The following is a 13,536-nucleotide window of genomic DNA, read 5'->3' on the forward strand; positions in this document are numbered from 1 at the left end:
GCCCTGCTTCCCCTAGGAAGATACGAGTAATTCCAGATTTTTTTCAGAACAAGGTCTGCCTGGAGCAAAATGTGATTCAAGGGAAATGTGATATCGAAGAGCAAATTAAATGCAGAAAACAAACGACTGAAGGCTGTTTGTTGGGACCTCATGACCTTCTAGGCCTTTGGCTGAGCAAAACAAACTGCTGGATGCACCAGAGTAGAGAGTTAATTTACAAGCTGGACAGTCTGGATCAGCTTTCTCAGGCCACCTTCTCATGAAGCTGCATCTTTATTTCAGCCTAGCTATGCTGAAGGAGAGAGATTCGCAGGAGAGGCTGGAGTGATGGTTGTTGGCTCTGTGACCTGAGGTCTTTTTAAGATGCAAGGAAAGAGATGCAGATGTTCCAGGGGAGGTTTGGTCTGTCTCCACACTGATCCCCACGGCAGGCCTGGTGCAGGGGTCTTGAACATGGTAATGACATTTGTGGGAATCAGACTTTTATGAAGACTGCTCACTGTTACCATTTAATCACCTCAATGATAGCTGCTCATGGCGACCATAGCTCAGAGCTTATATAAAAAAAAGCATCAGAATTGAGGACTTGGGAGCTTGTGGTGCTTTTCATGGGCTGATGGGCTGTGAAAGGCACAGAAATGGTTCTCCTTTCTGGCCCAAGTTAAAAGTCAGAGGAATCAGAGTGGTGCTATTGTCTTTTGTGGTTATAAAGATTTCATTCTCACTCCTCCAGCCAGGTATCTCCCTTCCTCCATGCTAATCATCCCTTTCTCTCATGATAAGACCACCTCAGGACAGTCTGACTGTACACCAGGGAAGGAAGGGAATGAAGGCCAGAAAGTGAGCACAAAAACATACATCAGAATCATGGAGAAATGTTTTTCAAGGGGACAAGCCTTGATGACAAAGGAAACCTCCTGACCATAAAAAAGCTTGCTTAGGGATGAAATAGGAAGGGAAAAACTTTTGCCTCTGGATGTCCTGGCTGCCAGCTAAACTATCTGGTCATCCTAGAGAAAAGAGGTCTTTACCTCAAAGCACAAGTTTTTGTACAGGCTTCATACTTTTGCTCATGAGATTACTCATTCGTTCTTTTTGGTGGTTTTGTTATTTTTTTAAATCCACTTATCCCCAGATGGCCAAAAACTGGTGTGACTTGCATTGAAGGATCAACCACTGCCTTTATTTTAAAAGGAAATACTGCCAAGAAAAAAAAAAAAAAAAAAAGAAGGGGAAGGAGGGCAGGGTTTCAGTGTTTTCAACTCATGAGTGTAAATTTTGTATTTTAAGAGAATTTTTTTTTCCTGATAAACCTGTAAAGTCACATTATGTCTTTGTTTTGAAATGTCACATCATCCAATATAGCAATTGCATGCAGCTGTTATATAATTGTTCCCCATATTTCTGGAAAATATTTTATTTCTGTAATTCAAATTTGTATTAAAAAAGCAGTAAGTGGAAGATTTTTTTTTGGATAGTATTATGTGGTAGATACCTCCTGGGGACAATAGCTATTCATCTGATCTCAACAGGCCCCCAAAAGGCAGCTCCAAGCTCAGAAGTCACATCCTCCAGCTCTTTGCTGTGGAAGACAACATGGAATCTCATGTTGGAACCAAAAGTTAATATCTTAAGGGTAAAACCCCCACCCTCCTCTGGGTTCCCTGTTGCTGTCTGCAGAGCCCTCTCTTGTCTTCAGCCTCCCCAAGCCTACAAAACAATATGCTCTCTCCAGCTTCACCTGCAAGGTCAGGCAGTAAAACATAGGATTTACCTGTTGCATTTAGGTCAGAAAACTGACTTTAAATGGAGCCTCATACTTTATAACTCAGCATTGATGAGTGCCTGTTCTGAGAGGCTGAAGAAAAGCAACACACTTTCTTTCCCCAGTTGACTGAATTGGGTGTCACTAATTTCCATCTCCTGAAAGCAGGCAAGAACAAAATGACTGATATATACAGGAGCCCCCCTCCACCCCCTCAAGGGAGTAAGTGCCAAAATAACTCATCTGAGGAGCTCCCCTTCACTGGAATGCCACCTAATGCTAACCACGATGCCAGAGTTAATTGCAGCAGTCGGCTGCTGCACTTCATCTACAAGCCCCGTTCAGTTTAATTAACCTTTGGGGAATTAGCATTTTGTTGACTTCCAGTACCTGCTTTGAATTTCTGGCAGTGTTTGAGAAACACTGTGACTTGTTTCACTCCGAGAAGAGTGATTGCCCAGAGGCAATGCCTTTCAAAGAATGGTCCCTGGGCAGCAGCAGGCTGATCCTGAGTCAGAAGAGTCTGGAAAGAAAGAGCCCATTACACCTCCTGCCACCTGACTCATGCCCCACTGTTCTGGAATTACTCATTCACCCTCACCATGGGGTCAGGTGTGAATTTCATACTCCTCCCAGAATCTCCTGAGCATTTTTCACACTTGTTCATCACTTTTTGTTTACAGTAATTTCCAAGCACCTCCTTCCAGCTGGCAGTGTTCTGCCTCCATTTACCAAATAACATCCGTGTTCTGCCTTTGAAAAATCACCAGGTGACCACCTGCACATTGCAAGAGATGATGCCCATCCCAGGAGAGTGCAACCCACTGGACACATCCATATGTGCTCTGTCCTGGTGCAGTGAGCTGTTGGTAGCTCCAAGGAAGTGTTGTCTGACCAGGAATGAGAGTTGAGTTTGGTTAAGCAATGCCTGTCTTGGGGCTTGCAGCTATCTAAGAGCCAGCCTGGCCTTGGAAAAGGTGTTGCTCAGGTTCCTTAAATCAGGCTGGCAGGATTATGCCCTCCAAAGAAGGTGTTTCCAGCCTCTCTGAAGAAAGCTGTACTCCCACCTTCTACCACGCGTCCCCTTTTTGACCTACACTTGTTCTGTGGCTTTTCTCCCGTTGTTTATCTCTGGGCAACATCTGAGGAACCACTGCAAGGAGCATGAGATGAGGTTATTGCAGGTGGCCAGAGGGAATGACAGCCGTGAGAACTGTGGCAAGCCAGACTGGTGCTTGGGCTGGAAGGGAGTGATGCAACTCTGGGATATAGGGAAGGGAGGTCATGTCAATGCTGAGTCACCAACCCTGGAACTGTTTAACAGACCTGTGGATGGAGTGCTTAGGGACACAGTTTAGTGGCACTTGGCAGTGCTGGATTAAGGGTTAGACTTGATGATCTTAGAGGTCTTCCCCAAATTAAATGATTCTACAGTTCAGTGATGCGGCACTGGTTGGTTGCAGGCTGAGGATACAGGACACAAGAGGTCTATGAGTGCTGCTGGGTGGTGTCACACTGGCATGACTGATCACTCCCATATCTTGCTGCCACTTACTATTTGTCTTGGTTTTAGCTGATTCAGCCACCACAACCATATCTGAGTGGAGACAGCTGCTGACCAACGTGTTTGTCCCAGAAGATGGGGGAGCCCAGCCCAGCTTGCCAGCTTGTGCCACAGTTCCAGCAAGGGTAGTGGGCCTGGCCTCACCAGGAGCAGCCTGTTCCTCCCAGGACTGACCTAACCAGTGTGGACCATGAACTGACCTCCTACTGTTCTCCATGTCAAATGGGGACCAAGCTTCTCACCTGGGGATTAAACACTGCCTGTCTGAAAGTCTCCTTCTTCCAGCAAGGGAGGGCATCTTTAGGGCAGCAGCACGCAATGCACTCGCAGCAACCCCCTCTGCAGCAGGCTGACCCTGGCCTCCTACCACCCCTCTGAGCTTGGCTTCCTCCCCTGTCTTTGAAGAGTGCTGAGAAGGGAGGAAAATCAATGAGGTTTAGTGAAATAACTGTGGACTGTGCTCTGGGCAGAGAACTGAGAGGGCACATTCTAGATATTCTGGATCGACAGGATTCATGCAACATGAGAGCTTCTGCTGTTAGCTCTCATACTATGTGCTTTCATCTTTACCTCTGATTTGGGGGACTTCAATGTGATCTACTGTAAAAACTGTTTTCTGTGAAAAGGACAAGCAGGGTATCATCAGTGAGAAATGGGAAGTACTGGTTTTCTCACAATCACTTTTCTTTCCCCACCAGAGATCTATAAACTTCTTACTCAGAGGTCTGACCACGGTTTAAGAGCACAAATAAGAAACACAAGAGACAAAATATAAAAAAGATGGATGTAGGTTATTTGGAAAGCTGACACACAGGCATCCAAACATTGTCCTGTTAATTTAGCAGTCAGCCTGCTATCAAAGGAGTTTTCTCTGGCACATTTTTTTGACTGAGGTTTGGTGAGGTTTTTTATCTCCTCTACAGGTGTATCAGCCTTGGTGTGAAACAGAAGAATTGCTGCTGGTTTATAAGAAAAGGTGATAATTTGAAGCATATTTTGTGCTGTTTTTCTTGAGGGAATTTAGTTGAAAAACTGTTCTTTTCAAAAGCACTTTTCAACATTGCTAAATTACTATACCCTTCAAATAGGAGTTGCTGCCATGTTGTCTGAGACTGTATTTACCTGACTGCCTGTTTATTTATACCCGGAAAATTATTTGGGAGAAAATGATACCCTTAATTTCATACCAACTTTTTATTTTATGAGAAAGTGAATAAGGGTTATTTTGACTGCTTCTATTCTGCATTTACAGGGTGTGAGAGTTCAAAAGGGTCCTTGCCTCATCTAGATGCTATATTTCCTGTAAACAGAGATGGTCACAGTTTCAGAAATTGAATCTGTATTGGTTACTTTTCCAGGGAAAATATTTTATCATGTTTTGGTTTTTACAAATAAGCACAAGGTTTGATTACCAGTCCACCTACACTCTGTTTTGTCAACTGAGCTGCAACAGAACAGCACTGGTTTTATAACGGGATAATCAGGCTTGTTATAGTGTAGTGATAACTAACATTTTTTCCCACTCCCTCTAGCTAGTAAAATTCTGTCATTTGGGGCATTCTTCATCCCTCCCTGCTCTCCTTCAGTCCAGGATATGCCCCATACTAGCCTGGGTAAGAGTGGAGGTTTGCATCTCAAAAAAAGCAATGGGTCACATCAGTTCCAAAATCCAGCCAACACATCCCACCCTGCCACATATTTCTTAGTAAGAAGCATTTGGCTGGGCTGTTCATGCTTTAGTTTTTCACCTAAAAATGCAAGGAAATCCCCAGCTGAGATTATAGAGCCGCCTCCATTAATTATGTACCTAACTCTCATTGCTCTGGAAGCAGACAATCCCCTGAGCTCCCTGGAGTCCAGTCCTGTTTGATGCTTGTCTGCACAGGCTCCTTCTGCTTGACTGGCTGCAGCTCCCACCCTGCCAAACCTCTCTAGCCCTGTGGCAGGGACCAGGCCTTCAGGAAATTCTTTCTGAACATCAGCCATAACAACAATCCCTCAAACCATTAGCATCACACTTGGCTGCCACTGCTTAGGTTAAACCTCTGCCTTCCTTAGACACTTTATTTATGACCTTTTGCATTTCCCTTCACATGGTCCTTCAGTTAAACAGCAGCAGAGAGTGTGTGAAAGTGAAGGCTGCTCTGGGGATGATGGATGAGGCTCCCCCTGCTCCTCGCCGCTTGCAGCCTGTGAGTCATTTGCTAATTTCCTCAGCTAAAATTGACAGACAATTACCTGGCATTTCATCACAGCCAAACAGATTCTTTTTCTTCCAGAGCTCACTGTCTCTCTTTTGACAGCAATGACTACTGCCTATAACATTCTCTCTCAGATCTTTAATATTTTATTGCTATTGCTTTGTGTTCTTGCTCTCTTTCCTCTCCCAGGGTTAAGATAATTTAAATGTAATACTGCACAATACGATGTGTCTCGCGCCTTTGCTGCTCCAAATCTTTCTCTGTATCTGCTTCTTTACAGCACATTACTCAAGAACTATTCTGTTAACTGCTTTATATAAATATTGGAATAAATCATGTTATTAATGAGTATTTCTGAATGCTGTTTTTTTCTGTAAATGCAACTCAGTGATTCTCCCAATTGGTTCCCTATTGCAGATAATGATGATGTTTAATTTAAATGTAGTATTTATAGTTTCATGCAATATCTAACAACAGTCCCAAACAATCCCAAATAATAACAAACAAAGTTTGGAGAGCTCCTCCCTCCTCCAAACCCTTTGGCTGGACTCAGCCTCACTAGATGGAACGTTGCAGTGTTTGGCAGACACATGTGGGACTGGGACAAGCTTTAGAGGCTGCTGCCCCAAAGTGAGGAGCCTGTACAAGCAGAGCCATGGCTGTGAGGGAAGGGCCCTGTGCTCTCCCAGCAGCTGACAGAGGGGGAGATTTTTAGAGCCTGTCTATTTCAAACTAATAGCAGAGGATAATTGGCCTGGGATCTACTGCAACGAAGGCCAGGGATGTTTCACGCTCAATGAGAAAACCTTCAGTCACTCCTCCCTTCTAAGGACTTTGAGGAGGTTTTATAATGGGCATCTGATATTCAGTTTTGATTCTTTTCAAACTGATCAAATGCCCTATTTTAAATTATAAGATCTTCCCTAGCAGAGACTCTCCTGCTACAGGGAAATTAAGTATCACACCATTTTAAAAGACATCATCTTCTTTGTCATTGTAAAGAAAGTACATTCTTCCCAGAGAACTTGTGGATGCTCCACCCCTGAAAGTGTTCAAGGCTATGTTGGATTGGGCCCTGAGCAACCTGGTCTAGTAGAAGATGTTCCTGTCTATGATGGAGGGGTTGGAACTAGATGATATTTAAGGTCCTTTTCAAGCCAAATCATTTGATGGTTCTACATCTGGGCAGCCAGTCAAAGCTAAAATGGTCTCAGGAGCTGATGATATTTTCCCTTCCTAGGAGAGCCCAAAGAGTCCCAAGCTCTGTGCTTTGATTTCATCATGTTCTCTGTATGAAGCCATCTCCCTCTCAGCTTTTTAACATTTTGATATGCTAAATCACTGTCATTTATACTGCATTGGTTAGCTGTGAATGCACTTTGGGAAGTGACTGCACAGCCCTGGCTGGTGTTGCACATGGCCAGGTGGGCTTCATGACCTAAAGAAGTTGAGTGTTAAAGCTGAAGAATACTTTAGTCTACTCCTTTATACTTTTTTCAGGCCAAAATTTATTCCTGGCCATCTTAAACCCATGTTTCTTTCCTGGTAATTATTTCCTCACCTTCTGACATCAAGTGCTAGAGAACAAGCATATCTACCCCAAGAGGGCCCTTCTTCCCATTGACAGTGATGTCTCTATCCCTCTGTTGGTCCTCCTGGCCCCCTCTGCACCTTCAGCCACTGAACTGCATCTTCCACACCTCAATCAGAGCTGCAGAAAATACACCAGACTTTGGAAGACAAATCTTACTGTAAGGCTTGAAATGCAGAAGAGTGCAAAAACTAACCAAATCAGTTATAATTCAGGAGTAAAAATATGACATTAATGAATCTATTTTCAAAACTTACGCACACCTCTTGCTCTTGGCTAGATCTTAACAGCTGGCAGGAACTCAGATGCTAGAAATGTTTCCTGCTCTTATTTACTCAACTAAAAATATCTGTGAGTGTTAAACCACCCTGGCACTTCAACCAAGCACTTCTGCATTCTGTACGTGTGCGTATACAAATGTATACATAATGGTGCATATTTTAGATATATTTATATACACACATGTAAAATGCATGTGAAACATATATATGACATACAAATGCACACACACACACACACACACACACACACATGAACATACATAAGTGCTTTGAGGTGCTGCTTTGTATGAAGCAGAATGTCCAGCCAAGAGCAGCCACATAAAAAATTCATGTATTATGTGAAACTTCCAGCAGAACTAATGGCTTATCTCTATGGTGTTTGCTCATTCCAACTTCTGTAACTTTATAGAAGTTGAGCTGTCACTTAAGCTATCTTACACTAGGGTGATTAATTCCTCTTCCCCCACCCGCAATTCCAAAGCAGCGCTTGGTAACAGCGCGGGTTCGTAATCATAAAGTATTGATGTCACAAGCATTTATTGCCAGGGTAATCAGAGGAGGAAAGGCTACTGTCTATGTATGTGCACATTCATATGTATGACTTCTGCCTATTCTTTGTGTCTCTCCCTTTGATTCCCCAACACATCAAAAGCCTTGTGGAGGAACCAGCTGAGCAGCCAGCCACGGCGGGGAGGCGCTCCAAGATAGTTTGCCATCTTATCACAATGGCCCAGGGAAGGCAGGTGGTCTTCCCACCTGGGCTCTCTGAAAAGGACTACCTAAAAGCAATTGCTTGAATTTCGGTGCTCCCCAGGAATATGTTGAGCCCTTCCTTTAACGTGCCTGGGTTTGTTAACACGCTGTCCCAGGCTGGTGAGCAGTGCAATCCTCTGTCATTTCTTGCAGGCTCGGTGCTTGTGCATGCCTGCTGAGCACAAGGGGTGGCCAAGGGCAGTGGAGAGTGGATGAGCCCCTCTTGTCCTGTGTGAGCCAAGCCTGGCTGTGGCTTAGAGCTGCCAAAGGAGCTGCTCTGGCCTACAGCCCTAGCAGAGCATCTCAGCAAATTTCTGCCCCACTCTGCCTTGATTTGTCCCATGTTTCTGGCTTTTGAGACGCACACTGCTGGGAAACATCCTTGCAACTTCTGAATTAATCACGCCTCTTCATCAAGCCAGAACATGACAAATCCTTGAGCATAATGAATCTCAGACTCATCTCATTTTGTGAATAACCTAGGTCAAATGAAGGCACAAAGATCTGGGAAGTGTGAGGATGCCAGGGAGAGCAAGGCAAATAGGAGAGCTTTGCTTCACCGTGGTTAACATCAGCTGGTGCAAATCACCCTTTCACATATTGTGGGCCAGTGCAGTTGGTGACCCCAGTCAGATGATGAACACATCCTTCTCTGACTCATCCTTATTCCTGAAGCCTCTTTTCCTCTAAGGTGGTCCATGGGCTGTCTGTGCAGTTAGGTCACTTCTACAAGGATCACTGCTGATCCTGGCAGCCTTCAAGTTGGGAGCATGATCGTACTCCAGACTGAAAACAAACCTTGCCTTGATGAATACATCATCATGAAATAAAAACCAAAAAACAAAGAAACCAAACACAATTGTGTGAATCTGGGAACTGTTCTTGGAACTGGCTCAAAACAACTGATGATCAAATCTTAAAAGCTTGTGACTGTAAGTTATGAGAATGGAAAAATATCTTTTGTCTCAAGAAGCCCCATCCTCTATAATGGTCTAACGCAAAGGCTCCAGGAATCAGAGGGAAGTGTTTACTGACTCTAATGAGAGGATGGCAGAGGAACTGAGGGCTGTAAGATATTTTTTTTTCATTTGATCCAATTAATTTAGACAAAGGAAAGCATTTTTTTTTAAAGAAAGAAAATGTGCACATTATCTGACATGGCTGACTCTAAATGCTGATCCACTGTGATCAGAACCTGTGCCATTATTAGTGACATGAATAAAAAACAAGAGAATGAAGCAGACATAATTCTCAATTATTTTTGTATACAACCCTAAAAACTGATGCATGAAAAAGCTCTCCAGAGGGAGTTAAGAAATAGCAGAAATAAACAGCTATCTCAAATCCCATAGAAAAAAATGTTGTAACTCTTAGGGAAAACAGTAGGGGGTAGATGGGGGAGATGACACAAACAGCCTCCAAATCTACATCCTCACTATAAAAAAAAAAAAATATATGAAATGCATGAAAAAAAGATGGAACCACTAACCCTACTATCTTCAGAGCTGTTGTGTGGGTTATTATGGTCCTTGAACCACAGCCCTATACAACAAAACTCTGTTCAGTCCCGTGGGCATTGGCCTGTCTTCATGCCCATCTAGATGAGCCTCTCCAGCAGTGTGAGTTTCTCTAAACTTCTTTCCTGAATGGGTGTGTTCCAACAACAGGGCTCTGGGAAAGACATCTTTACAGCTCTCCTTCAACTGTGCTTTCCCAGCTGTCTCTCCACATATGCAGGATCAAATGCCATTTGTAAAAGGGGAAAAAAGAGGGCAGAAGGCTGTACAGAAACGCTTGAGCTTCTTAAAGTGCTGCATCTGCCCCAACACCAGCTCTGTCCTTTCCCAGTGACCCAGTACCATTTAAAGAGTTTTCACTACAGCCTTTTCAAATGTCACAACGTGGCTCCAGTTTCAGCTCTGATCACAAGCTAGACTGAACTGCCATTAAAGGATGGGGTAAAATCGATCCCCACACCAAGTAGGTCCCGGTTAAATATGGGAAGGGAACATCATCCATTGCAGCAGACACCCCACAGCTGACTTCCCCAGGTACATCTGCTTCTGGAGCCCTCCACTGACAATGGATAGTTTTTAGGCATTTGCAGTGCACAAGGATGGCAGTGGCCTGTTTTGGGATAGATGGGTGAATCCCCACTCTCACCTAAAGGAGCCTGGCAAAAACCTTGCAAAGATCCCACAGAACATTTCTTCCTTTAAGGCATCTAGAGACATTCACAGAAGAAGGCGGCTCCTGATGGGAGAAGAGGAAAGGATGGAATCCTTGGGAGAACATGAAACATTCATAATTAAGCAGGGCACTTACTAGCAGTGACTAAAACAACAGAGAAAATTAAAGATGTCTCTTCAGAAAGTTCTTTGCAGCACAATATCCAACTAATCCTTCCAGCAAAAATGTTTTTAGGAACAAGCTTTGAATACAGCCATAGTTTGCTACCAATTTATTACCTGTAGTTGTATCTAAGATTGCACAATACATAGAGAAGTCACTGTTTTACCACACCAGGTCAGTGAGGAGGCATAAATCATCTATGTTTTTATTATGTGTTGGTAAGCCTCTTGCTCATCAATATTTCTGTGCTGTGCAAAATTAGACCATTTAGTCAGATGTCCCCCTCTCATCTAGTGCTGACAAAAGGCCTGGCAGCAGTATAGACACAGCAAATCAGGAGTATTTGAGCAGGGACCATCAGCTCCATGGTCTCACCCACCCAGTGTCTGGGGTAAATTGGCACCCAGGGCACACACCAGCCCTGACACAGGGACACATCAGAGCACCAGCCCTGGGTGGCCTCACAGGATGTCTCCTTAGGCACAGCCAGACTTTCCTCTCCACTCTGCCTTGATTCCAGCTGATAATTCTGCATGGCTGAGCATCTTGAGGTTGTGCTGCATGCCTGAGGTTCAGGGACAAGCCTAAAAGAGCAGAACATTTCCCAGGCTTTGGCCGCTTTTCCCTGGGGCAAACGCAGCCATCAAGAAGATCCAGGGTGGGTGGCTGCCTCCAGTGACCAAACTGACCTCCCAGTCCAATCAGACTGCTGGGGAGTGATGATGGATGGATGGATGGATGGATGGATGGATGGATGGATGGATGGATGGATGGATGGATGGATGGAGGGGTCAGCAGAGCAGAGCCAGGGAGAGGCTTCATTCCCCAGAGCCACACCAGGTGTCTGCCTGACACCCTCACCTGAGGCGTCCATCCCACTTGGCACAAATCCTTCGTGTTCCCTCAGAGCTTCGTTTAGGCCCCGTGCAACACGTGGGGAGCTGCAGCTCCCTTCCAAACCCTCCATCTGGACTTGGCAGGAAGTGCATTTTCCTTTAGGACTTTGTACCATGGACATTTCTCATCAGGAACTAAAAGTAATTGCTATTTACAGAGCAGCCAAACTGCAGAGGGCTTTTACAAACAACCAGGGATGAAAACACACCCTCCCAAATTGTTTTTGGCTTTAGTGAGAGCACACAAACTGTCTGCTGAAGCTGGCTGAGATTTTTCTAAGGGGAAACCAGCGTCCCCTCACCAGGGCACGACGTTTTGCTGTGCTTCAGGGTGCACTTTGGCACTCAGCCTGGAGGATCTTTCCCACATCATCTCCAGGTCTGCCCGAGTCTGCCCTGCAAGCCCAAAAAGCAGCCCCACACCTGAACTGCCTCTTTGGACTCTGCAGACAAGCTGTGGGCATCTCAGCACCCCCAGAAGTGACCTCCCCAGCTCCCACCTGACAAGGCAGGTTTTTACAGAGACTGTGGTAATAATATGCACAGCAACAATTGAGGCTTCTCTCCCTGCACCTCCAGATTGTAAAGCCTAAATTATATTGCATTCTCCCTCTTCTGCTCCTCTAAGAAGAATTCCAGCAATCACCAGCACAATGGTGATTTCTGTTTTCTGATGAGCCTGTGGAGGAAGCTAAACTGCAGAATGAATAGAAATTCAGCCCCCAGGCAGAAGAGTTTCTCTGCTTTTTTTTAATACTCACTGTATTTTGATTAATGTGAGTCCATCCGTCCGCCAACAGACAGGGGAGTGCTGAGCTCCACCAAGGGAGCCAACAAGCAGCAGCTGCCTTCCTGTTATTTTCATCTCTTTAAAGCCTCCCACACCCCTCATGCAGACAGGCATTTGAACTCTGCTGAAGTCATGAGTATAAAAGGGTGGGAAAAATGGACTTCATCTGCTGCTATAAATAGTTCACAGTCAGTTATGGGTGAAAATCAGAGAGAAGGAATCTCCAGCCTCTGTATGTTAAGCTGAAGTGGTTTATCAGGAGAGGAAACATATGTGAGGAAACATATGTGAGGAAACATATGGAGTGAGGAGGGAAAGCAGAGAAGATGGAGCAGTGTGCTGACACTGCAGTAAAAGGCAGAGGTGAATGTCTGGGGATGGGAGCCCAGCCACAGGACATGCACTTGGAGATGTTACCAGAGCTAGGACTATGCTGGTCAGCTATGGATGTATCCCAACAATTCCCAGTGGCCCAGGCTTTGCCATCCAGCCTCACTCTGTGCAGTGCAGCAGGACTGCTTGTGAGGGCTGTCAGGCCCTATTCACATGGGGAAAAAACAGCTGCTCTCCCTGGTGGAAGAAGCTGGTGCAGCGTCTTGGAAAAAAAATTTTGGAGTCTGAACACATCTCAAGACCTGGCAAATCTGAGGTGACAGCTTATCAGGGACTGTCACAGGAAATGATAAGTTATCAGTAACTTTTCCAGGGACATATCCCATGGCATCTAGCAAAGAATCGTACAAAAAAGCCCTTAGGGGCTGCCCCAACCTGTACACACATCCCTCCTGCTCAGAGCAGGAACTCACAGCAGCACCACTGCTCCCCTTCACTCACACATCCAATGAAAGCCTGGCTGGGGAAAGACCAATGAACACCTGTGAATGATCAGTGAGAACCCAGTGAAACAGGCAGATCCATCAAGTGTGGCTGAAGATGATTGGAAAAGCAGAGCTAACTTCCAGTCTGAGTTTATGTTTGAAAACATGATTATACCACATGGCTTGCTCCAGTAAGAAACATAATGAGTGATTAAGCTGCAGCTATAGTCAGGAGAAGAAAGATTGGCTTGTTAGGGATGGAAAATGCACAGCAAGGATTTGATAGCACATTGCATTAAAAACCAAAATAAATTCCATTCTTTTCTGAGTACACAGTGGAACAAGTATTTGTGTTGTTCCTGGCCATTTCATAGCAATGAAGAGCAACTTTCTGCCTATATTTGAAATGCAGACAGTCTAGGGTAGTTTTCAGAGTCCCAGAAATGCTGGCTGAGCACCACTGGTGCCAGTGTGCAGCAGTTCCACATCTTGGCTCTCCCTCAGACACTGGTCTAAACTGGACAC

This window comes from Haemorhous mexicanus, chromosome 1 (assembly GCF_027477595.1).
Source record: "Haemorhous mexicanus isolate bHaeMex1 chromosome 1, bHaeMex1.pri, whole genome shotgun sequence".
NCBI classification, from domain to species: Eukaryota; Metazoa; Chordata; class Aves; order Passeriformes; family Fringillidae; genus Haemorhous; species Haemorhous mexicanus.